The sequence below is a fragment of the Cavia porcellus genome, unplaced genomic scaffold (assembly GCF_034190915.1).
Source record: "Cavia porcellus strain 051 isolate PalLab524CR breed Dunkin Hartley unplaced genomic scaffold, mCavPor4.1 scaffold_9, whole genome shotgun sequence".
Lineage (NCBI taxonomy): Eukaryota > Metazoa > Chordata > Mammalia > Rodentia > Caviidae > Cavia > Cavia porcellus.
The window spans coordinates 75406900-75432040 of record NW_026947492.1 but is presented as its reverse complement, the minus strand read 5'-3'; the positions used below and the strand labels follow the sequence as shown (position 1 = coordinate 75432040).

The following is a 25141-nucleotide window of genomic DNA, read 5'->3' as shown; positions in this document are numbered from 1 at the left end:
TTAGCTTTTCCCTGCCTTCTTCCTTTCCCCCGTTCCAGTTTCTCTTTGCTTTTAAACAGTTTCTTCCCATTTCACAATATTTATTGTACATTTTAGACTTTATTTCCTCTCTCAGTTTCTCACACTGGGGAGACAATATGATGTTTACAGATGAGTCAGATTTATTTCACTTATAAGTATGGTCTCAAGCTCATTCATTAACCTGTTAAGTCTCAAATTTATCCTTCATTGTGCCTGTGTAGTATTCCATTATGGAAAAAAAATTCCCATATTTTTTTTTATACATTCCTCAGTTCATGGGCTTTTGCGTTGTTTCTGGGATTTAGCTATTAAATTGTGCTGCTATAAATATGTGTGCACAGGGCCAGGGATTTAACCCAGCAGCATAAGCACCTGCCTGGCGAGCATGAGGTTGTGAGTTCAATCCCCGGTACCAATAAATAGGTAAATAAGGATGCACATACATCACTGTGGTACAGTGTTTTTAATTCTTCTGGAAAGATACCCAGAAGATGGATAGCTGGGTTGAATGGGACCTTTAATTCTCGTTTTTGAGGAATCTTCACACTGATTTCCACAGGGTTTTACCAGTCTGCATTCTCACCAATAGTGGAGAAGAGTCCCCTTTTCCCCACAGCCCCTCCAGCATTTGTATTGCTTGATTTCTTCATAGTAGCCATTCTCTCTGGGGTGAGGTGGAATCTCAGTGTTGTTCTAATTTGCATCTCTCATATGAGCAGTGATGTAGAACATTTTTTTCACATATTTATTTTCTATTCTTATTTGCTCATCTGAGAAGTGTGTATTCATCTCAGATGCCCATTTTTGGACTGGGTCTTTAAGTCTGGGAAGAATCTTGTTTTGAGTTCTTTATATGTCCTCGATAGTAACCCTTAGGCTGAGGTACACCTGGAAAATATTTCTCCCAGGTTGTGGGTTGTCTCTTCACTCTGTTGGTGGTTTCTTTTCTTTCTTTCTTTCTTTCTTTCTTTCTTTCTTTCCTTCCTTCCTTCCTTCCTTCCTTCCTTCCTTCCTTCCTTCCTTCCTTCTTTTTTCATCTTTCTGATACAGGGTCTCACTCTGCATTCCAGGCTGGCCTTGGGCTTACTTTCTAGCCCAGGTTGGTCTTGGACTTCCAACCATTCTCCTGCTTCAGCCTCCTAAGTGCTGGGATTACAGATGTGTACCACCACACCTGGCTGTTGGTAATTCCTTTTGCTTTGCAAAGCTTTATGATGAGCTTCCCCTGTGTGGATGGGGTTTTACTCATAAAGTCTTTGCCTACACAAATGTCTTTAAGAGTTTCACTTAGTTTGTATTCTAGCAGACTTAATATTTCTATTTAAATATTTAGATCTCTGATCCATTTTGAATTTAGTTTAGTGCATGGTGAGAGATGCGGACCCAATTTTAATCTTCAATATGTGCAGAACCAGTTTTTCCAGCCATTTATTAAAGAGGCTGTCTTTCTTCCAGTGAATGTGTTTGACACTTTTGTCATCTGGAGTTGTTTCTGCATCTTCTAATCTGTTTCATTGATCCTCTGGTCTGGATTTTTTTTTTTCCAGTATCATTCTAGAAGGGGAAACCCACCTGTCACCCCCACCCAAACCAGCCAGGGCAGGCTGGGTGTCTTCATGTGCTCAGTCTGTCTCCACCCACAGCCCTGACCTTCCGCCACTCCAGCTGAGCTCCCAGACCCAATTCCTGTTTCTTCCCTCTGTGGCACCCTGCACTCTCGTGGCTCCTTCGTCCTGGATGACTGCGGTTGGTGCCTGACCACTGCACCATGAACATGGACAGGAGCTGCACGGCAGGGTCACAGTTCCTGTCTCTGCTGCATGGTGATGCCCTGACTGATGTCTGAGCAGCAAGTTCCCCTCCTTCCACACCCCTCCTTTGGCACCCGGGGCTGCTGGCTTCTCGCTGCAGGGCCTGTGTGGGGTTCCCCTTTTCCATTGTAAAGAGACCACGCTTTTATGAAAACTACAAGACAGTTCTGATACATGGTTCTGTGTGTTGGTACTGCTGTTGACTCAGAATTTCTCCAGAATTATGTTCATGTTCTAAGTGGTCTACAATTTGGGATCAATTTCTTCTATATTTAGGGATATATATATATATATATATATATATATATATATATATATTTCCAAAAATGATTCATGACTCTAAAACCTGTAGAAGAAAACATGGAGAAAGTCCACAGATCTGAGCTGAGGGAGAAAGGTTCTTAGACAACATCAAAAGCACGCTTTGTGAGAAGGTTTGTAAATTAGACTTCATTGGAATTTTTTAAAACCTTTGCGCTGGGAAAATCCTTGCTAACAGGATAAAGAAAACAACGATGATGGGGCTGGGGATTTAGCTTAGCTGCATAAGCGTGCCTGGCAAGTGCAAGGTCTTGAGTTTGATCCCTGGTACCACCAATAAATAAATAAATAAATAAATAAATGAGAGAGAGAGAGGGAGAGAGAGAACAGTGACAGGATGAAAGGGAATTTCTGCAAACCACTCACCTGATAAAGGACTCAGCTCTCAGAGTGAGAACCATCAAATGAACTCCAGCCAAGACATGAAGGGCAGGTGCATCCGGATGGCACAAAGAGCCTGAAAGACCCGAGACCTCTTCTCCTCTTAATTAGTGGACACAAACCAGAGCACAGGGTATCCCCCCTGGTGCACCTATGGTCCAGGACCTAAGGCCAGGGCTCTGGTGTGAACTGTGGCCAGGAGCCCGTCAGTCAGGTCAGTTCACCCTGATTAAGACCCTTCCCTGGAGACTCACAGCTTCTCCTCACACCTTCCCTGCCCACCCCCAGGGCTCCCCCTCTCTCCCCTGTGACCTTGTTAGATGGACTTTGTCACCCTCAGCTCAGTGCCCAGCCACTCTCACTGCTGACCGCCTATCCCCAGATTGCTGTTCCGTGCGGGCTCCTGCAGGCTGTGTACCTGAGGATTTTTTGGTTGTCGCTGGATTTGGGCTTTTACACATCAGGCTGTTCTCACATTCCCGTACAGGTGCTGGCATGGAAGTAAGTTTTCATCTCTGCGAGGATAAATACCCGGAGTACCACTGCCGAGCAGCCTCTTGGGCATGTGTGTGTTTATTCCCCGATACACCAGCCCAGCTTCCAGGTGCCAGGCCTTCCTGCTAAATTCACAAAGCCTGAGGCGCTTTCTCCTGGCCAAGAAAAGAGATAGCCTGGGGGGGGGCCCACCTGTCCCTCCCCGCTCAGAGGCATGTGGCCCCAGCCCCGAGGGTTCACCAGTGGCTTGGTGGCTTCCTCTCACTGCACTGTGTGCATCTGTAGCCATATGCAGTTCCAAGAGTCCTTGTACCCGGAGCCCTGTCACCTGTTACCACACAGTCGCTCTTAGCTCTTCGTGCCTAGCCTGATCTAATAGAAGGGGACCCAAGTGACAGATAACACTGTATCCACCTTTCTGTCAGTGTACTTACCGCCAGCACTCTGCTCTGGTGGGGTGACCATCATGGATGTATATGGGCAATTCTTACCTTTCATGACATTTTCTCTGTCCTCCTCCTGCAGGATCTCTGTTACATCTGGAGAACTCTCTGCAGCCTCGCAGTGACCTGTGGCCATCTCTGTTCATACGGGGTTGGTATATGGGTCTGGGAGCCACCTGTGGACTGAAGATGTTTCATCCAGGCAGCTGCCAGAGGTTGAGAGGTCTGAGTCCACTTAGGTGCTGGAGGATACAGGCAGGACTGCAGGGTATGGGGTGGGGGGTGGAGCCCACCTTCGGTCGGTCTACCCAGCAGCAAGGCATGTCCGTGGCTTCTTTCCACACCCGTGTTGTCTAGAGCATGCACTAAGTGGTCTCTTCCAGGCAGCACTTTATGAGCGCTCCTGCACAGCCTATGCTTGGCCCAGTGTCTCTGTTCACCATACTCTGGTGCCCGGATGCTCGGCCACCGCATAAACCCTTCCAGCCTCTTCCCGAGCCACAGGAACTGTGCCTGTCACCCACTGGCATCTCGCTGGGTGCAGAATCTTCCTCCTGAGCCCTCAAGATGTGCCAGGTAGCAGGAAAGCGGGAGGGGACCCTTCACAGAAGGGAAAGGGAGCGGGAGGAGGAGGGAACAGAGGGAGGGCATGAGAGACACAAGCCGGTCACGATGGCCCAGGCTCTCAGAGGATGTAAGAGGTGTGCTCAGAAATGGACCAGTGGGACAGCCAGAGGCGCTGTACCCGCACCTCACAGAACCCTTACCGCGTCACCACCTCCTCTGGGGCAATCCTGTCAGGCCTGCATTTGTCCTTGTCCTGAGTGAAAGCAGGTCGTGAGAGTTCTGGGGTCCAGTCCAAAGTCAGGGATCAGAATGCAGGGCCAGGACTCAGCAGAGCCGGCCACAGACACTGGAGCTTCCTTCCTTGCTCTCTACCTGACTTAGCCTTGGTTTCCCTATCTGTGAAAGGGGCGAGTCACCCTCCTGCCTTGGACATCATTGTAAGGTTGACCCAACAGATCTGCCTGTGTTCCTGGAGTCACCAGGAAGCACAGGCCTCTCGGCTGTGGCCTGCTCCTCCCAGCTCCAGCGGCTTAGAGCAAGCAGCGGAGCCAGCACCTTCAGCCTCAGGTCCTCACAGGAACACAGAAGTGCGGGAGGCAGAGCAGGGAGGGTGGCTCTCCTCTGCGAGCCACCAAGGTTTCCGAGAGGAAGCGCTATGCTGTCAGCCTGCATCTGCCCCTGGTGAGGACTGCAGTCGGGTCCCCTGGCAGTGACATCTCGCACATGGAAGCTTTCCCCCACCAGGCCCCGCTAGCCTTGCTCTTCCGCTCCTAGAAACGCAGTCATCAGATTTGACAGTCAGTGTCAGAGTCCGCAGCCGCTCACTCTGAAGACCGCAGTTCTCCCAGCGCTGAAGGTTCCGAGGTGCTGCCTGCCCACTGGTGACTGCTGGCCATGTCCCGAGAGCCCTGGTGTGGACAGCAGCTGTCTGCCTGTAGGCTGGTCTCCATTAAAGAACATCCCCAATATTGAAATGCTGGGATCCTCATTCCCAGTGCAATGGTGTCAGGGTGCCTTTGAGGTTGGACCACTCCTGTGCCCTTGGAGGGGCCCCAGAGAGCTCTGCCCCAGGGATCCCATGTGAAACACAGTGATACCCAGCACACGGTGGCTGAGGTGAGCCTCGGCACGCCACACTTGCTCTGAGACTCACCCTTCACAGGTCACCATGCATCTGTGGGGTTTCCTTACAGCAGCTCAAGGGCCTGAGACTGCAGGGCAGATGAGCACATCTGCATCTGGTGGAGCTCACGAATGCTGAAGAGCAGCCACAAACAGTGGTCCAAGGGGCGACCATTCCTACCCTACGTGGGCCTGGCTGTGCACCCAGGGCTTGAGTACTGGCGCTGGCCCACGGCTGGGTGCCCAGTCTGCAGCTCTGAGTCCTAGCAAGAACATGGGCTCCCCAGGCCTTTGGGGTGGACAGGGTGGGGGCCTGTTACTGAATCCCTAAGGCCCTATTAAGGGGGCAAAACAAAGCGAAACCAAACAAAAACCCTGATGCCAGCACTGTGTCCTAGGATCTTCCTCTTTAGGGTGCAGGGCCTTCTCTGAACCCAGTTTATCAGCAGCCCTCGGCCTCCACATTAGTAGAGGGTGCAGTTGAGCTGATTATTTTGCAGTGGGGAGACTGAGGCTTGTAGTCTCAGCACTGTGGTGCAGCACAGGTCCTGATGACCAACCAGGTCCAGAGATGAACCGTAAAAGTTCTGCAGGAAGATTGCTGCTATCTGCCCCCAGCAGCCAATCACCTCCAAAGGATGCTCTGTCCACAGCCCGCTCTGGTCTCCACCTGGGGACCAAGCTTCCTCACGTAAAAGGCTTTGGCCAATTCGGGAAATGAAGCTCTGGCTTGGTGTGTGGCATCCTGGCTTTGGAGAAGCTGAAACCACGTGGCCAGTTTGGGATGGAGCGGGGCAGTCCTGCTGAACCCCACAGGTCTCTGCTCCTCCACTGAGTGATGGATCTGGGAACTGTGCTGAGCAAAACCCCAGGAATTGTGCAGGTTTATTCCACCTCTCCTCCCAGGGTGCTCCCCGAGAGGTGCTGGGGTGGGAGTGCACTCGGCCCCTTTCCTGTGCTGCATCCAAACCTGACAGAGAACGGGCATTGCACTCTGGCTCTTCTGCCCCTCTCCTCGTGCTAGTCATCGTCCGTTACCCTTTGGACAAAGCCGCCTTGCGGGTGCTCACACTCAGGTCAGCTGCTCTGAGCCTGGGGTGGACTGGACAGTGGCTGCCCAGGAGAGGACAGTAATAGGGACCATGCACTGTGTTCCGAATTCTCCAGTGACGGCCTCTTGTTCTGCTTTACTCAGCACCAGGCTGGAGCCAGGAGCAGCTGCTGACCCAGTAGCAAGGAGGCTGAGAACTGCTTGGTTCTAGGCTCAAGAAAAGTAAGATAAAATTTTCAAAAAGCTTTTAAATTCAGTGGCCAGTTACAGTTTATGTTATTACACTTTTAAAAAATAGGCAATGAATTAAAACACTGAAAAGGAATTAGAAAAACAGGATCAGTCAAAAAAAGGATTTTGGTGAGACACTTTTCAAACTTACTGCTTTTAAACTTAGGCTCAGAGGTTCTTAATTTTTCACTTATTTTTGAAGTTGTCCCCTCTCCATCCCTGTCCAGGCTTGAAGCCTCTGGGGGGAGAGGGCTGTGTCCCCTTCCAAATTATCCTATGGTCTCCTCAGTACACAAGTGGTTTAGTGGCCTCTCCTGCCCAGCTGGCAGCCTTGGCTCTGTGCCCTGGCTCTGCCTGGCCTGTAAGCAGTTCACCCTACATCACTCCCGGAAGTCCTGGCCACAGGAGGGAGAGACTTACCTGCTCCAAAGAAGCCAGCGAGAAAGCATTCAGAACTTACAGTCTGGGAAACCGGGGACTGGAGCTGGATCCACATGCCCAGGCCGCTGGGCAGGAGAAAGCTGACCAGGCTGTGTAGACAAGGTCTTGGATTAACACTGGGAGTCCCAAGTGCAAGTTCTTGCTGTGTAAATTTTTTAGCAAACTTTGAAAACTGCCTGAGCTCCTCGTGTCCTGTCCATCCAGTTAAGCATGAGGCCATCTGATCCTGGAGCAGCACTGCTATCTCAGAGCCTGTGAGAAGACGCTGGCGCAGCGCAAGGCACTGCGTGTCTGACAGGAGGTCCCCGGCCAGGAGAGCCCCAGCAGCCTCTGTGTCGTGGCCACCTGCATTGCTAGCGGCTCCTGCTCCACATGGAAGTCTTGAGCGCCTTCTAGGGCTCCCAGAAGCCATCCCTGCATCCTGAGCTGGGCTGTTCTTCAGCCCCACTCCTGCTGCACTGTAATACCTCTCAGAGCGGGGCTAAAAGAGCCATTGAGGTACCCGTCCCCCAGAGAAGGCCGAAGGAGTAGAGCTCAAAAAGCAGATGAAAGTTGCTTGAAAGGCTTCAAAGAGGAAGACGGGTCTAATCCCCCAAAGCTTCCTTTCAATCCTTATCCCTTCATTTCAGAAAGTGGCCCAGGGCTTTTAAAATGCCCAAATATCACTTTACAGCTTGGGGTCATGATAGAGAGCAGTCCCCATTGCCGCAAGGGCTCCTCGAGGCTGCACCTCCTTTGCAAAGAGCTGGCACTAGAGGGTGGGGCCCCTTCTGGGGTCTAGGGTGCGGGGCAGCTGTCCTGGGGCTCCAGGCCTGGAGCTGCAGGATAACGACCACCTGGGGAATCCCTGAAAGCAGCTGAGTCAGGCCTTTCCCAGTTACTTCTGGGCGAGGCTTGCATGTCTGTCACCATGTGGAAGAACGCCCAGTCCTGCTACTAGGCAGCTTGGGAGTGAGAGAGTCCAAAGGAGGAGGAAAACAAGGCCACGGGTACAGCCAGTGTTCACTGCCCCAAGAGCAGTTCTGGTGCCTTCATGGGCCCAGGGAGGCCAGCCCCTTTCCACACCCTTCCGCTGCCCATGAAGAAGCTCAGTGTAACCCATAGCCTGGGTCAGCACCATGACAGTCAGAGACCAGCGCTGGGCCCAGAGCTGTGCCCAAGGCTGCACACAGCGCCGTGGCGGAGGCGCCTACAAGAGCTCTTTTCCACTGCTGAGAGTGGGGTGGAGATGGGGTCACGAAGGGTCACAGCTACTTGGTGTTTGATGGGGACTTGAACTTAGGTCTGTGCCTGAGACCTTTCCCAGTCGGACACTGAGGCTGCTGTCCCCATGGTGGGGTGGCATGGTCATTGGCAGTGGCTCCGGAGACCCGGGCCGGTGGTTCACCCCACTCAGGATCTCATCTCAAGCTTCCCTGGCGACCTCGGCCCCTCCATGGCCACCTCTGCTCTTCCGATTCCCCCTCTCTCTGCAGCAGCTCAGCCTAGCCTCCAGCCTGGCCACAGAATCTCCTGGGGTCCACTGAGTTGAAGGGCAGTGACAGGCATCCTGCTGACCCGGCCATCAGAGACCACAGCCCCAGAGTAATCGCAGGGACCCTGCCCCCAGGCCTCTCCTTTAGAGAGGAGATAAAAATAGTGAAGAAACAACACTTCCCTCCTTCCCTGAAAGGCTGGCAACCTTCCAGGATGGACTTATGTACTTTTTGTACTTGGAGGAAAAAAGAGATGGGATTTGGTCCAAGAATGGTCCTGCAAGCAGGAGAAATATGGAGCCGGCAGCTGGAGCGAGGCGGCCGAGTGGTACCGCCAGCTGCAGGCCCATTAATTAGCGGGCCTGGTATGCGCGGTTCCCGTGACCCCGGTTCTTGTTGAATTCGCAGAGATAATTTTCACAGAGCCTGACTTTCTCCCTGCCGTATATTTATCCAAGAGGTACCTTGTCCGTTTCCCCTCATCTCTCTGTGCAGTAAATTTATTCTAATTGCAAAGAGATAGAGTAAAAGCCTGATTGAATGCTAGGTGGTTTATAGAGATTTATTTCGGGGGCTTAAGGGGTTTTTAGAGTGTGTGGCGAGAGCAGGGTTGGGGGTGCTGGGGAAAGAGCCCAGGAGAAAATGTAGATTTAATGGATCTATAAAACGACCCGGCCGTAGACAAGGCTGAAGCAGCCTGGCCCATACCCAGGTTAGGCTGGAAGTATCGGTAGGGTTTTGGGGTTTCGGGGTGAACAGTATCACTCCCCAGGCAGGAGGGGTCTCTTTTCCCAAGGGAAGAAAGTGCAAGAACCTCACATTTCTAAGCAAACCTCTAGCACCTGCCTTGAGGACCCTGGCTGACTCCCTGAGTGCCCAGGTCATGGCAGACACTTGTGAGTGCCAGGATTTCTGACCCTGGCTCTGAGGAGTCATCCCCCTGGAGCCCCGTGTCCTCTCAGGCTCCTGGGGATAAAGAGTCTCTACTCTTTCACCTGCCTGCGGCTGGGTGGAGGCTCACTCTGCTGAACTTTTCCCCCAGAACCTTCAAGGCTCCTGATCCCAGGAGTGACATCCGTCTCTTTTGCAGCTGCTCTGCAAGTTGTGCTGGGGATGAATTTAGGACTTTCAACTGCTAAGTGGGTTCCATTGTAAATCTAATCCCGGCTGTAATGGAGACGTTTGCTCTGGAGGAAGAGGCCTTGCTGGGGGAGCAGGCCAGAAGGAGGGTGACTGCACCCCCTCTTGGGCCACAGGCAGAGGGCTGGGTCAGGTCAGAACCACCCTGACTTCCGTTTTTTCCAGGAGTTGGCAGAAGAAGACCGCAGGGAAATGGCCAGGCTTCTTGATGGTGAAGTGTGACACTCACCCAGGAAAACGCAGCTCTGGTGAGGCCTACGCCAGCAGGCAGGGCCCCTGGGAGGCCCCAGAGCTCAGGCCTCCTGAGTTAGGAGTGGCTGCTGCGCTCAGGGCCAGCACTGTCCAGCTCTTGGCATGTGGCTCTGCAGACTGTGCTCCTTTCAGCGCAGGAGGTCCCGGCTGTGCTGGCTGCCAGTGGGTGTCTGTGACGTCCAGCCTGGGGACACTGCCAGTCAGCTGCATGCAGGCCGCTGTGGTAGGCCTGTCTGCTGTCCTGGATATCAGGGACACTGAGTTTACTGTGTCAGTGACCACTCTCAGCCCCAGTGTTGTCTCTGCTCCCTGCATCTCCCTATACCACAAAGCTCAGGAGTCACGGCAGAGCCCTTGTTCCCGGGTCAGGTCCCAGGCATCCATCTCAGCCTCCCAGGGTTAACCTCGGCCTCCTGAGACATGGTGTGCACCTGGCTCTTCTTTTCCTGCCTCACACTCAAGCTTCCTGGGACCCAAATGAGCTTCCTGCATCCCTGTCTTTGTCTCCTGGGAGCTTCCAGGGGTCACAGTGCTGTGTGACTCCTCAGTCCTGTGACCTTCAGGGAGAACTTGCCTTGCCCGGGTCAAGGGTCACAGTGCATCCCTGGTCCCCTAACTATTCCTGGGGAGACGAAAGGAGAGGTTAGTGCAGTCTGGATACAAGTGATATTTCTAGCACCCTGGTTTCTGTCCTCCTCTGCACAAAGTTGGCGATGGGGTGCACAGACACATTTCCACTCCAGCTTTTGGTCAGGACACAGATGTATAAAGAACTCTCATGATCACTGTGATGACAACTTCATTCTGCACAAGAGTTAGGGATACAGAGCACTCTCAGACCTGAGGAGGTCAGCAGCTCACCAGGAAGGGGTCAGAGGGCTTCAAAGGCAGAGACAGTAAAAAGGTTTGAACCCCACCACACCAAACTCACTGTCTCCCCAAGGTCTGTGTTCTCCCAGGGAGGCAGCAAGCACAGAGAGAGAAGCCCGGGGACTCCAGGTCAAGCCTTCAGTGCCTGTCCCCAAGTGTCTGGAGTCCAGGCCTCGCCCTCAGCTCTCATCTGCCCACACATTCACCGAACACTTGCCCTGTGCCAGGCCTCTTGGGAGCAGATTGGCAGCTATGCACAAAAAGAAGTTTCTATAGTGTAAATCTGGAGGTCACCGCAGAGCCTCCAATGCTCAGAGGGGGGCTTTGGAAAGGTGATTGACCTATGGGGTGTTACGGTTTGTGTTTAATTGTCCCCCAAAGCCTCATCCAGTTGTAGGGGGCGGGCCTTTCGAAGGCACCTGAGCCTAGTGTTTGTGATTGGCTCCTTGTCTGGTGCTGGGATTGGCCGTGCCAGCACTATACCCGCCCAGGGGCGGAGCCGGCATATTTTATAAGGGAGGGAAGGCAGCTTGTGCTCTTCCCTTTCGCGCTTTCTGTTCTTGTTGTTTGCAGCTGCCATGAACAGCTGCCCCTCATCCACGCCACCCTGCCTTGCAGCCAGCTGTGTGGACGGAAACCTCCAAAAACTGTGAGCTAAATAAACCTTTCTTTGCTTCACTTTAGGCACCTGGTATTTTGTCTCAGCAACAAAAGAAAAGTCATGAAGTCATGAAAAACCAAGACATGAAGTAGCTAAATGTGCTCTTAGGAGGTAGACTCTGCTCGGATGAGGCCGGTCACTGGCTTGTGTCTCTTCCTGCTTCCTCTCTTCTCTCACTCTGCTTCCTCTCTTCTCTCACTCTGCTTCCTGTCTGCTCAAGGTGAGCAGCTGTCCTCCATCAGACCCTTCCACCATGCTTCTTCTGCCTGGAGTCTGACCAAACAAGGATGGAATCTGCGGGGCCCAAACAAACTTCACTAAAGCCATGGGGATTGGGAATTGTGTCTCAGTGATGGGAAGATGACTAACACAGAGCTAATATGCATACCCCTCATTCTAGGCCCAGCAGCACCTCAGGGAAGAATATTTACCAAGGTTGAGCCAGGCCTCACCTGGAGCAAAGACACTTCCTGCTGGCAACTGACCAGCCAGGCTCTAACAAGGAGTAAGAAAGAATCTTCTAGAATGTTCCACACTCTTCTCTGTAGGGGCACCTCCTAAACTCATCACTACTCAAAGGCAGCTGCCCTAGGGCTCCTTCTCTACATTAGCCTCAACAGCCCTCCAAGTGCAAATCCCTTTTTAAAAATACAGTATCAATATTATTACACCATGGATCTGTACAGTGTACTTTGTAGACTCCCTGGAGGCTAACAGGCCTCAGAAACAGATCTGTGGGGTGAGTGTCCTTCACTATGACTGACGAGACTTGATCCAATAGTTTTGTGCCCCTCTTTTTTCAGGAGAGCAACCTTCTCATTTTCACATCCCTATCTTGTGAGTTTGAACAGCCTCCTGCTCTGCAGCTCCCTTGTTTGGGCAGCACCATCTGCGATGGTCAAAACCCTCCTGTTGGGTCGAGGCTGTGATTTCCAGCTGCCCTCCCCTGCACACTGCTTGCATATACCCAGTTTGGGCTGGGTCCTCTCACCACACATGGTCATGGAGTCCCAGAATCCTCTCCTCCTGGCCAACTGCTCTTCCTGATAGTTCTCTTTCTATGAATGGGATCATTTTCCCATTCAGATGTGCTCTGCATCTTTCCTTTTCCTTGTCTCCTACATCTGCATAACTCAAACACTGGACAGATTTCCCTGCCACGGGCGTCTCCATCACCAGCTCTCTGGTTCGGGCCCTGTTCAGCATGGACCTGGTTGCTTACTGCAGCTGCCATCTTGGGTCCCTCACAGTGGGGTCTGCTGTCTCCCTCTGTCGTCTGGATCCTTCTCATTGGGTGTGTTTTCGGTCTGGTCACTGGTCGTAAGCTCCCTGAAGAATCCCTTGGTCTAATGCAGTACCTGGTACATGGCAGACACTTAGTAAACCCGGATTGAATTGGTTATTTCTCTGCTGAAATGTTCCAGTGGCTTCTTATTCTCTACAGGGGGGCATCCCACCCTGCCTCTTGAGTCCCCCAAGCGGCTGCCACTTAACCTTCTACTATCATTTGCCCTTGGTGCCAGTGTCCCAGTGAAGCAGACCCCGGCTTTCCTGCACGCACTCTACACATGCACCCCACTGTCTTTCCTTCTCCTTTGGAATGCACGTTATTAAAGTGCTCGGCATAACGCTTATCTTTTTTTCCTAAATGTAACCTTTTAATTGATAAGGCTGTATTACTTTTGTGATTTAAAAACCTCTTAAGTGTTTTAAATTCAGTATGTTTGAAATATTTAATGATAAAATGGGAGAGAGGAGGCAAAAGGGAAGTAAAAAGGATCAAGATGCAATACCCACAGCTACCAATTCCCCCAGTGAATGTCTTCCATTTTTTGTTGCACAAATACACTAATAAAAAAGGAGGAAAAAGGAAAAATATTTACTTGAATTTCCCCTGATCTGAACAGTTATATGGGCATTTAAAATATAATTGTGGTTATTTATATACTGTTCTTTTATATTTCATATGTTTGAGATTTTTATATAAAACTTTAAAAATGTACAGTTACAGTCATGCCTAATATAAAGGTGTTTGCAGAAGGATGGAGTAGTTGGTGGTGGCGTTCACAGTCTTCCTGGTTCTCCCGTTTCCAAGCGTGCTCCCCAAACCCCATGGAGCTGAATGTGCCCTGGATGAACTCTGGTCCATCCCAAGCGAGCTGCAGCTGTTCGTGCTGCTCAGAGCTGAAAGTCTCTGAGCCCCAGGTGTGGCGGCTGCACGTCCTCTCCTGACGGGCACTGGAGTCAGTAGGAAAAGCCACTGAGCGTGGGGCTGCTTGTTGCTACTCATCCTGGTTGATACGGATGGACAGGTGGGTCAACAAAAGCCTCTCTAAAATCCAAGAAAAGGGACATTTTTAAAATGCATGGCTGTATTTGTCAGTAGTATGTGAACCCTTAAGGATGGCTGTACTCCCAGAGAGTGAACTGGAACAGGAGCTGAGAGCCAGCCATGCTCATGAAAGAAGACAGTGGGACCCCGCAGGAAATCAGTGTCATCTCAGCCCAGCACAAATCCCTGGAACATCAAGAAGGCAGGAACCAAGACTTGGAGATTTTATACTCTGTACGGGGCGGGGTTGCAAGAGGCCATTCCCCAGCTCCTCAGGCAGGACAGCCATTGGCTCTCACCACGCCTGGGTCCAGATCAAAGGTCAGCAAGCCACGGTGGTGATGAACAGCCAGCTTATGCCCCAAGGAATTTAGACACTGAAATGTGCAGGTGCAGAATTTTTTTATTTGCAAAAATGTATAGGGCAATTGTGTGCTAGGTACTATTATAAAAATTTCTATAATTTTGACATATTTAGTTCTCCTAAAAACTCTATGGAGTACTATTGTTATCTCATCTTATAAATGAAAAAGATGAGCCATAGACAAATTAAGTAATTTGTCCTCAATTTCTCTTACATGAAAACACTAGAATTCAGGCTGTTTAAGACTAGAGTTTATCACTATGTCTTGTTGCCTTTCTGACAGAGAATCACAAAACATTTATGAAGTAAGAAGTGGGTTTCTAAAGAGAAGCCAGAATGAAAGACTCTTGGGGTGATCAGGTGGATCAGAAGGAAAGGAGGAAGGGAGGGAAGAAGTGGAGAAGGAGGAAAAAAGGAAAGGTTAATTAAAACGGAAAATTAAATCATGAAAGTAATTTAATAACTAGGTTAAATATCTGAAGAGAGGATTTGTGAATCAAAGAAATACATGAAGAAAATACCTAGAATGTACTAGGAAAAATAGGAAACAGAAAATATGCAAAAAAATCCCTCAAAAAGGTTAAAGATGCAGAAGACAGAATGAGAAGTTTTCTAATATGCATTTACCTAGATTTTGCAGAGACAACAGAGTGCAGGAGGTGTGGTGTGGAACATTAGTACCTGGAAGCTTTTCTGAACTGATGCAAAGGCTCAAATCCACAGACGCAGCAGAATAAGTCACCCCTCCGACTGTCACAGAGAAACAAGGACATGAGAAGCAGTCTCGTGGCAAAGAAAGATCGTGTGGGGAGGGCAGGCTACGAGAGCATCTGCAGACTTCCCAGGAGCAGCAGTGAACACAGAAGACGGTGGAAATGGTCATGGCGGCTGTGAGAAGAGGCTGCCAGTGCCTGGCTGGGAAATCTGTCCATCACAAATACGGGTAAGATAAAGGCATAGCAAACAAAGTTGCAGACCACGCTGAAGACACATTCACCCACAAGATCTATCTCCAAGGCAACTTCTTCCCATCAGTCCTGGCGGGTTCCTCATCTTTGGAATCCAAAGCTTTCTAATGACACTCACCAAGTGCATGCGCATACTGACCTTTGCTACCCCATTTATTACCCCCTTCTTGCCTCGTCCACTTCTGCTTGTGAAAGGCTCCTGGCTCTCTAACCCAGCTGAGCCTCTGTTGCGATGATGTGATCACGCACAAGGTGCCAAATGGGCCCCGGCTGAAGCCGAGCCATCCATCTCCTGGCCTGTGTCCCACACACTAGCACCACCAAAGGACATGCACTCCAGAGGGTCACCCTTCAGAATGTTCGGAAACCCCACTCATGGTGCTGTCTCCTTCCTGCAGACCTGCTGTTACATGATTCTTCACCTGTCAGCACTTCCCAAGGCTATCTGAGCACAGGAAGCCAGGTGTGGTGGCAGACACCTGTTATCCCGGCACTCGGGAGGCTGAGGCAGGAAGATCCTTACAGGTTTGAGACCAGTCTGGGCTACAAAGTGAGCTCAAGGTCAGCCTCAACTACATAGCAAGACCCTGTCTCAAAAAGACCAAAAAGTAATAGAAATAATAATAAAATTATCTGAATATCGACTAACTCCTACCCTTCCCTCCCCAATATTCTCAAGAGACTAGTGCTTCTAATTTCATATTTTAGGAAAACACTACAGGAAGCAATGCCTCGTGTGAAAATGCCCCAGAACTTTCCATTAATAGCTCCCCACAGAGTTAGTTTTAGGTCATTTTCCTGTGGGCTCCTTATCTGTGCTGGCATGAGCAGGCAGCCCCTTCCTACTCTAAAATCCTGCAGATTAGAGGGTCGGGCTGCTGACATTCGGCCATTTGCTCACTTTGCAGATACCAAACCTCTGCTACGCAGCACCCCGTACAGCGCTGTTCATGGAGAGGTGGGCAGGACCAGTCTCCTTGATGTTTCTTGAGGCCACCAGCTAGGAACGCTTTTTTAGGGCTTGCTATTCAGAACATCATTCTTTGATTCCCAGGACAAATTTATTCTGGTTAAAAATTGATTATTTACTGTCTCCTTCCTTCTGTGTGTCAGGTCATGGAATGAATCTCTGGGGTCTAAGCTGTGGTTTCTGTAGGCTTATGATTCTACTTCACAAGAGACTTCCACTATAAGGTAAAAACCCTGATCTGGGAAGCACATCTAGTTTTAAACTCTCACCCTTGGGACAGGTGTGTGATTGTGTCAGTTTGAGGAGTTTAGTTCTGAAGCTTCACTAAACTTGCTTAGAGTTTCCACAGCCTAGGGTGTAGAGGACCCACTTAGGTGGCTGAGCTGGGATGGTAAAAGGGGAAACACGAAGCACAGATCGGCTTCTGTGTATCTCCTGGCTTCCAGCACAGACCCTTTAGCTTCTGGCCTGGATTGTTCAGCCTTGCAGCCTAGGTTTCAGCCTTCCGGCCTGGACTCCTCGGCGCTCCATCACAGACCCACTGGCCTCCTGATACGGACTCGCATGGATACTGCAGTGCGCTGTAGACCTGGACTGCGCCCTTCAGGCTCCAGTGTGCAGATGCCCTCCACATGCTTCCTTATCCGACCCTGTGGCTGACCACTGCTATAAGTTATTACACATTTGTATGTCCCGTATCATATCTGTTTCCCTAGTAAAACTCTGATTCTTTGACTTTTTTGTGAAAGTTCAATTCTGTGTGAAAAGCAAATTCTAAATATCCAGCATCACAGGGCAGAACTGTGCACTCAGCACTTCACACATTCCCTTACTTCGTACTTCCTGGCATCACAACAACCAGGCACCAGCACCCACCCCACTGACAAGATGGCAGAACCCCCCATAGTCACATAGCTGGCAGAGGTAGGTTTGGACCCCAGGCTGCCCTCTGAACTCCAGTGCAAAGCTGACATTATTTTTTATCACTGTGTGTTTGCCAACATAGCAGGGGGTGGTGTGTGCAGGTAAAGAATGCGCCATCATTTTTAATAGCTTCGTACTCCTGCTGCCACTATTCTTAATATCCCATTCAGAAGAGGAGAGGAAGGGAGGGGAGGGGAGAGGAAGAGAGGGGACAGGAGAGGAGGGGAGGAGAGGAGGGGAGGGGAGGGGAGAGGGGAAGGGAGGGGAGAGGAGAGGAAGGGAGGGGAGAGGAGAGGAGGGGAGAGGAGAGGGGAAGAGGGGAGAGGGGGAGAGGGGAGAGGAAGGGAGGGGAGAGGAGAGGAGGGGAGAGGAGAGGAGAGGAGAGGAGAGGAGAAGAGGGGAGGGGAGAGGAGGGTAGAAGAGGGGAGAGTCGAGGAGGGGACAGGAAGGGAGAGGAGGGGAGGGGAGGGGAGGAGACGGTCCCCATAGCTACTCTGCTGGATGCTTGAGGTTTAACCTCTCTGAGGCGCTGAACAATCACAGGATTTTAAAGGTCGAACTCCAGCCAGGTTGTATACTGAGATGATGAAAAATTAAAGGCTTCTTTCCTCTCTCTGGCTGTGCGTTAATCTTCCCAGTCTGGCTCTGTTCAAGCCTGAGCGCGCACTGCAGATAGTAAGGAAACTCGAGATTGGTGGAGGTGCTTTAAACCCTGCAAGCCTGCCGTGTTCTCTGCAAGTGTTCCAGAGATAAGGTCTCCTCTCAGACCCGAAATGCGCTTTGGGGATCTGCAGCACCACGTGGTGTTTATGCAATCGCATCAATTATGTGATGAGGAACTATGACCCTGGGCACAGAGGGGAATTTTAATCACAGACAGCGATACTTGTTGCGTTTTTCATACCAGAAATACAGTGTAGTAAAAGTGAGGCCCAAGCCCTGCCCGTGGGGCTCTTGGCATTGGTTAGGAGCCATTCTCCATGGAAGTGGATAAAACGTAAACAGTCCTTTATCTGGACCGTGATGTGTGCATTAGGAGAACTTCCCAAACCCGCCCTTGGTGTCTACAGCCAAGACTCTGCTTCCATGTTTCTGTGCAGCGGGCACCAGCTCCCCAGCTGGACCTGAGGTTTCTGCTTGGGGTTGATGATCTTGATTCTGCTGTGGTGGCTGGTAACACGCGTGGCCTGCATGGAGTTGCTTCTTCTCACCCAACCAGCGCATGCCTGGCTCTCAGGCTTGCTCTGTGTCAGAGTTCTGAGATTCCGACCTGGTTTCAGATTCCAGCCTCAGCAAGGCGACAGACCCCCTTGAAGGGCACTTGCTGGAGGGACCTGCTGTTTGTTTTCTCCTTTTATTTTCTGGCATTTGTAATCAAATCCAGGACATTCATACTGCACTACCTCCTCAGGTATTTTTTATTTTAGGAAAGGGCCTTCTCATTTGCTGAGTTGTCCAGGCTGGGCTTAGACTGCCATCCTCCTGCCTCAGCCTCCTGCTGAAATCACAAAGGTCCTGTTTCAAGCCGTATGCTAAGTGTGAGATCAATATGTGCAACAGCGACATACCCACCCGCTGGGTAGTGACTTCCCATAGGAACAGGTTTAGGTCATACTTTCCGGGTCTTATCCTCCTCCCCAGGGGTGGTCATGTGGAGGGCACTCTGCTGGCCTTCCACCTGCTTTTCAGTTTCCCCCAGGTCCTGTGTTCACCCTGGAAGCTTGGCCACCATTTCCACTCCCTGCACTCTGTTTACACCGCAGCAGCTTTGCTCGGGGGTAGATGCGCCAGCCGTGCCTGCCGGCAAGGTCTGTACTTGCAAAGCTCGAAGCCCAAGGGGTCTCTTACTCAGGGAGGCACAAGTCTGTTAAAGCTTTTACGACTTGCAAACGAAGAGGCGTTTCATCTCCAGCTATGAGACAGCTAAGGTGGAAGAGAGAGCCTTCTGCACCAAATAAATTAAGCGTTGGAGTAATTTACAGTTCAGGTACCCTTGCCAGACCCGCCTAACTGAATCAAGTCAGCAGATTAAATGTTCCCCCGGCAGTCTGCAGGGGCTGAGACACAGCACCTGGGCTGCCCCGTTGGGTCTCAGCATTGAATTACAGCCGAGCCGGGCCTGACAGGCAGGCGGTGGGAGCTGGTGCTGGAGGTGAGGCTCGGATCCCTGCTAGGAATGGCGATGCCCACTCCAGGGGAGGGAATAGGAAACCTAGGGGCCTTGGGGAGGCTGGGGTGGGGTGGCTGAGTCTTCCTTCTGGGTGTGAGGGCTGGACTGTGTTTTCACTATCTCAGAGCAAAAGTCAGAGAACAAGGGAACATTCCATATGTGGAACCAAAACTCATCCAAGTCAAAACAAGAAACTGTCAGCAAATCCTAAATGTCTCTCTCCCAAGTATCTAGGTGCTGCCCGGCACCTGCCTGCCAGGTGACACAGGGACATGTCACCTACGGTCCTATGTGGTCTCTCTGGGCGGGTCTTAGGAGCCAGACCCAGTGGGTCAGCAGGTCTTCAACAAATGGAAATTTAAAACGCCAGCCAGTGCTGGGGGGGGGGGGCTCTGGAAAGTTGGGCGGGAAGCCAGGAGACGCAGCAGGTAGCTGCAGGGAATTACTCACGGCGCCCAGGAAGGAACCGGGCTTTTCCGCCTCCCTCCCTACTATTCCCACAGGAGCCTAAGCACCAGAGGGAGACAGAGGCACAGCTGGGCTCCCACTTCTTTGCTGTGCCTATGACTTTTCTGGAAATGAAGGGGATAAGAAGAAAGGAAAGGAAAGGAAAGGAAAGGAAAGGAAAGGAAAGGAAAGGAAATCCCACACTGCGTTGCCATGGACCGCTGACCCTCTCCGACCTGCTCAGCTCTGGCCCAAGTGGCCTCCGGGCCAGGGAGAGGACAGGCTGGTGGTGGCCACCAGCTAGAGTGCAACCCATGAAGTGCAAAGCTTTGAAGGTGGGCCATTGCTGCATCCTCCTGGGTGTACAGCGTCTCCACACTCGCTGGAAAGAGGGGGCAGCAGGAGCGGAGGTCCAGGGCCGGCTCGGCTGTGGCCTTGAGGATGTCAACAGGCTCTCTGTTGTCTTGTGCACTCTGCAGCCAGGCAGGTGTGACGGTCCCGATCCATAGGGAGCGAGCGCACTTTGAAGCCAGAATCAAGGACATGGGGCCCTCAAGGAAACCGGGCTCAGATCTTCACAGCACCCGCGCCCGTGACCTTCATCCGCAGCCGCCGCCTCCCCTTGCTGGCACTGGCCCAGTCCCCACAGATGGCTCCCTGCCCGCCCAGGCAGCTCACAGAGGCGCGACCCCTCCAGCACCCTTTGAAGGCTACTTAATCTCCTCTCCTACATCGCCTTCGCTAACATAAATCCACTATCCGCCAGCCCAGGGGCCCGGATTGGCCACCGAGGGAGGCCACCGGGCCAAGGGATGGTCTGGCGCTTGCGTGAGATTTCTGCCTCTCTCACCCGTGCTGTGACCTCGTGGACCCTGGCTGGGGCATGGAGTGGGACCACAGGCCCCTCGCTAATGCGGAGGTGAAGCCTCGAGACCAGGGGCAGCTCAGAGGGGGCTCCTCACTTCATCCTTGCTTCTGGGAGTTTGAAGGCAGAAGCCAAATGAGTTCATGAAGAGGGAGAGAGAGTTGTAAACTGTCATTGGAAAGTAGCGGCTCACATTCCTCCACGCACAGTACGCAGCTGCAGTGTATCCCTCTGTCGTGTGGTCTTTTCCTGGGCTGTGTTCACTGTACACGTTCCCCTTCCTGCTTCCTGCTTCCTGCTTCCGGGAGCCCCACATCCAAATCAAGGGTCACACAACACCCTCTGCCCAATAGTCTCACACATACAGACATGCACAGTCACACACATGTGTGCACCAGCCTCGGTCCTCAGGAGCCATTGAATTGTAGGAGTTTTGTTTTTTTTTTAGCACTTATCCAACATTATGTGAATCAATGCTAGCTAGTGTAGTTCAACCTTTTATTTATCTTAAAATGAAAGTAAAATTGTTATTTCCTGGACCTGCCCTCACTGCATGTGCAAATGGGAAAACACCCCAGAAAACTGGAGGGGCCGAAGTGCCCTGTGAGGACTGCGGCACTGTAGCCCCTGGGAGCCACCACCCAACGTGGGGACAAGCTGCTGTCAGCATCCAGTGTGGAGTAGGGGTCCCAGCCCTAAGGCCCCCAAACAAAGACCAGACCAGCCCCCCACACTGAGGACGAGAAACCTGGTTCGTTCTATGCAGCTCAATGAGAAACATCAGGGCACAGAAGATCGAGGCCAAGGAGGGTCTCACCGTCCTTAACTGTGCACTCCTAGAAAACCGCAGCCATTAAACCGCCACGCTGAGAATTCCTGGAGCAGAAAGGCAGGAGGCTGATAAAACGGCTTCAACTGTGTGCCGGACCAAGAGCCTATGCATTCCCCAACAGGTTTATTGGTTTATTTTACAGACATTTTCTGAGAACAAAGGCTCCGTTTCACAAGAGAGGATTTAGGAGGCTGTAAAATCATAGCTATCCATTTGTAGGTTATATTTATGTAAAGGTTATAATGCGTTCCAAACTATGGAAATGATCTAAATTTTTTCATGACCTGGATTACAGTACTGTAGTATGAAGCATTATGGGAAACAAATAGATATGCCTTCCTAAACTACGAGCTGCATTTGAGAACTTTTTTTCTAAAGAAGTTGTTTTAACTCCCTCCACCCAGTTATTTGGGTGCAGTGAATGTGTGTGTGAGTGTGAATGAATATGTCTGCGCACACTCACACAAACACTCCTGTGGGTGACAGTTCCCCAGCATGGACAATGATGGAGGCACCCTGGGCACTGAGGGGAATCAGCAGACATCTGTAACAGTGAGTCATCTTGTCCAGCGACACAGCTTCTTCAGAGGAAGCCCCTAGTTTATCCACCTGTCTCTTCAGCTGGCACCTATCAGAGTCCAGTAAATGTCCAAGGATGACTGGATTGGCACAGGTGACCAGTGAGCATGGGCCTTTGCAATGAAAGTCAGTTAGCAGCTGACAATTCCAACAGCTGTAACTCAGAATCTGAGAACCCAATCTGAGAGCCTGGATGAAGAGGCATGATTTCAACAGGAGGTTTTGCCTCCTTTGCCACTATAAAATATACATTAAAGCTAAAAATGCACCAAATAAGCATCGATGTTTTACTAAGGATGGTAAACTCAGCTTTTAAATATCAAGACTTGGAGGACTGTGGAAGTCTCTGCAGAGCCCCTGAGCATCTCTGATTTCCTGAGTGTCTCATACATTTCAGGGTAAACCTTTGAAAGGAGCAGGGAGGAAAGAATCGAAGAAAAGCCAGAGAATATCAAAGCTTTGCCTTTCTCTGTTCCCTCCATCCAACCTCATGGGTGTCCCAGATCCATGGCAGCCAGCCAGCCACGGGGAAAGCGTTTGTCTGCGTGGACAGGCTTTGAAGGCCTTGTCCATGGAAACTTCCAGAAGCTTGAATAGGAGTACAAAGGACCAACACAAACCAAAACCAAACCAGCCCCAGGAGCAGGAGGAGCCAGCACTGACAGGTTGAGCTGGGCCCATCTGGCCACCAGTGAGGAGCCCTGTGCCCGACCACATGGGTGTGGCCTGCGGTACACACCTGGGGACCTGGCCTGGCCTTCAGGGGTGGGCAGAACAGCCTTCCAGAAGGAGGAGAGAGTAATAATTAGAAAATCCCCACCCTCATGTGAGGACTTTTCAGCCTTCGGTCCTCCCAAGCCTTTCTGGTTGCCCGCCCTTTTCCTTCTCATGCTGCCCCCTAGGACAGGCCTGAGTGGCCTTTCTGGCAGACACCCCAGGAATGGTGACACTGCCCTGTTGGGGACACCATGAACCTTGGTCACCCTGAGGTTCCTCTAGGAGTAGAGGACAAGGATGCCAACTCGGCGTGGTCACTGCCATCCCCTAATGTTCTGGGAGATTCCACTGTCCTAAGCGCTTAAGCTTTCTCACCTCAGGAATCAGTGGGAACGGGTAGAAGCAGTTGATGGTTGCAGGAACAGGAGTGGAGGCGACCCCTCAAAGCAGCTGGCTCCCCATTATTGCAGATGTTCTGCATGGACCTGAGCTTCTTGCTGCTTGGGAAGCAGTTAGAGGTTGGGGCTCCGAGACTGTGTTCCACTCGGCAGAGGGCAAGCACCCTGGCTCAGGGCCACGCAGAGGTGGTGTTACTACTGGTGTCAGGGCAGGGCCACGGGCTCCAAGGCCACACGGCCAGCCTGCAGAGCTGGAGCAGGGCACACGTGTTCCCCAGGTCTAGAGTAAGAACTAATATCCTTCCTGTATCCACTCTGGCCGAACACATTTTCCCCTCACCTTGCACCAAGCCAGGAAGCAAGCACCACACTGGCTTCACGCTGAGCTGCAGACCAAGCTCCAGAGAGGCCGAGGACACAGAGTCAAGCTGGGGCCTCGGGGCTTCCTGTCTCCCCTGCAGCCTGATCCACGGGTTTGGACACAGTCCTGTTGGAGTGGTGACCCTTGCACTCACTCACAGGTCCCTCGGTGAACCCCAGGGCACTGTCTGGGCCCTCTGTGCCTGTCTGGAATGCATGAACCCTCGGCTCACAGCTCCATTTCCAGTCCTCCCTGAGGAAACCTCAGGTACCTGCAAGCAAAGTTTATCGCACAACTGAGTTCTCCTTGGGGTTCACGTTATTTATGGCAGAGTGAGTGATGCACAGCATTATTTAGCTGTTAGATTCACGTGCCTAGTGGGAGAGGAGCTTAAATAGGAGGCATCGCCCTGGGAACTGCAGGGGCTGTTAAAAGTCATGTGTGATGTCAGGGGCACACTCGGGGGTACACGTAGTGCACACATCACACCACAACGGCCATGTAGTGCACATGCATGGGGCAGCATGCTCTGAGAAGGCAGGGAGGAGACATCAGCCCAATTTGCTGGGCACCGGGGCTGTTGCAGTGGGCCCTGAGGCTCGGCACAGTGTCTGGGGCTTCCCACACGCTCCAAGGCCCCACAGAATACGCTCTTCCATCTGCGTCTGTACCGCCCCAGCCATCTGCCACCCTGCACACACCTGTCCCATCTTCGCCCTCCCAGCGCCTCCACTTCGCGTCCCTGTGTCTGTGTCTGTGGCTGCCTGTGTCTGAGGCCGCCCTCTGTCCTCGAAGCCCACTCTCTTGCTTGGCAGCACCTGTTGCAGTTTATGAGGACACAGCCATGTTTCACATGTGCCCCAGCTTCGCTTCCCTGGTCCCGAGGCCCCGGAGGGTGAGGTGCACACTTGCCTTGTGCACTGCTGCACACTAGGGCACAAGAGGCTGTTTGAGGCCACCTGGGCAGCTGCGTGAAGGGGCACAGGCAGCACGGAGAGGTCCCCACCAACCCAGGAGGCTCAGCGCCTGTGGACAGGACAGGAGGGACCGGGCAGCAGAACGTGGGCTGCACCGGCCGGCCAGGAAGTGCTTCCTGTGTTTCCAGGCCATTGTCTATGAATGACTCTGTGGCCTGAACCATGTCCTGCCTCCCACAAGAGAGACGGATGAGAGAAATGTCACTGCGCACGGTTCTCCAGGAGGACAGTGCTGAGGCGCAGCTCAGCGGCCTCACCAACATCAGACTCCCCTCTAGAGCCAGGCAGGGACGCCTCCACCCCATGCTCCTGACCAGAGCCATCAGGGGCCCAGCACCACGTGAGAGACAAGAACAGAGGGGAAAGGCCAACCCGCTGTGTGCTGAGAGGGAAAAGACTCTTCCTGTGGAAAACCCTGCAGCAGCTTCCAGACAGACCCTGCGGTAGTGGGAGTGGAAGACACTGCTCATGGCCCAGCTGGATAGAGAAGCGCCAGGGGCCCACGCATGCAGGAACAGGGATCAGAGTGCTGTCCGAAGGCTCCGTGCAGGCTATGGGGGACCAGACTGATGCCCCACTTCCTGAGCTCCTTTCTCAGCAGCCTCCGCCTCCCACTGCACATGGTGCTGCTGGTGATTTTTCCAACCATCAGATTCACCACATAAATTAGCCTGTGCAAGAGGCCAGAGGCCACCAAAGCCCCTCAGAGCAGCCTGCCAGGATCGCCCTGGGGCAGGGCTAGTTTTCCAGTCCTAGGGGCACTACTTATTCTTATCAGAGGGGAGCAAAGGTTCTGTGTGTTTTTCTCTCACTCCAGGCCACAAACTCAGGTGTTTCTCTGAGAGAAGGAAAAGGGTGTGGGAACCCAGCAGCGGAGGAGTGGATTCTCCGGCTTGTCGAGGCCTCCCACCTGCTGCAGGCCGAGTCTCTTCCAAGGACACAGAGGCTCCTGGGT

The 25141-nt window shown here is 52.0% G+C and overlaps 1 long non-coding RNA gene across 1 annotated transcript; it reads left to right on the top strand.

Annotated features, from left to right (window-relative positions):
• The first annotated feature begins 2207 nt into the window (after window positions 1–2207).
• LOC111755363 (uncharacterized) lies at window positions 2208–16624 on the top strand. Its single transcript, XR_010049876.1, has 5 exons — window positions 2208–13594; window positions 14702–14921; window positions 15345–15507; window positions 16060–16140; window positions 16398–16624. It is a non-coding gene; the product is annotated as an uncharacterized LOC111755363 (long non-coding RNA).
• Window positions 16625–25141: the final 8517 nt, after the last annotated feature.